This window comes from Brassica napus, chromosome C7 (genome assembly GCF_020379485.1).
Source record: "Brassica napus cultivar Da-Ae chromosome C7, Da-Ae, whole genome shotgun sequence".
Taxonomy (NCBI): Eukaryota; Viridiplantae; Streptophyta; class Magnoliopsida; order Brassicales; family Brassicaceae; genus Brassica; species Brassica napus.
The window spans coordinates 54,480,524-54,481,597 of record NC_063450.1 but is presented as its reverse complement, the minus strand read 5'-3'; the positions used below and the strand labels follow the sequence as shown (position 1 = coordinate 54,481,597).

The following is a 1,074-nucleotide window of genomic DNA, read 5'->3' as shown; positions in this document are numbered from 1 at the left end:
TGTGCAGTTTGATACAACTCTTGAACGGATACATCAGCCTCAAGGAGCACAAAGCGATGCTTGATCAAGAGAAAGAGACTCGTGTTCAAAATCTATTGCAGGATGGTTGCTTCTACAGTTCTACTTGTCAACCAAACAACATTCGGCGTCTCTCGTCCAGGTACTACTACTACTTACTCTTTTTTGGGGTTATTAGTTATTACAAACTGGATTGCTCACTCTATGTTAGCTTGTCTTGACATTCATTGTCTGATTTTAGAGATAGTTGTTATCATCCATTATGGTTTTGCAATCTGTGTATATAAAAGGTTTCTTTGTTGTGCCCAAAGTCGAGACATTCACTGTCTGATTTTAGAGAGATAGTTGCTATCATCCATTATGGTTTTGCAAACCGTGTGTATATAAAAGGTTTCTTTGTTGTTCCCAAAGTCTCACTCATTTCAAAGATGAGATAGATAGAATTACCTCATCTTTCATTTTTTAATGGCATCTTCTTATTTCATACCAGCATCATTGCTAGGAAACAACAAAGTTGGGAATTTCACAGCACCTTCTAGCAGTCAGAATTTCTTTTAAGTCCCTAACTAATTGTTGTGTCACTTGTGTTCTTTATTACAGGGGAGGAAAAAAGATTCACCGAGCTGCTAGGAGCTGGTCTATAACCAAAAAGTGAAATATTTTTCCTAGGAGCTGCTCTCTGTTTCTAGTAAAGGTCCCTTTGTACTGCAAAGTTTTATTCTTTCATCTCATATTAACACCCCTTTATTCTTTGAAGTCCCTAACTAAATGTTGTTTTCTTTATTACAGGGGAGGAAAAAACAAAAAGATTCACCAAGCTGCTAACTACTTGACGTTCCGGACATAACCCAAACAGTGTTGAATCTAAAGTAATCTTATATCAAAACTGGCAAAGTGTTTGTTTACAAGATCAGACGTGTCAGTGACTTTAATACGTTTACAAGATCATCCCTTTTATTCTTTTATTTGTTTAATTTTGTTTTTTTAATCTTTTAGTTTTATTAAGAAGACGCTAATATTTTTAATATACTTTAATAACAAATATTTTTATTTTTA

General features: G+C 34.4%; 1 long non-coding RNA gene across 1 annotated transcript; it reads left to right on the top strand.

The window, feature by feature from the left end:
• Positions 1-1,074, top strand: LOC106407697. The gene is made up of 3 exons (XR_007326392.1): positions 1-160; positions 619-712; positions 808-1,074. It is a non-coding gene; the product is annotated as an uncharacterized LOC106407697 (long non-coding RNA).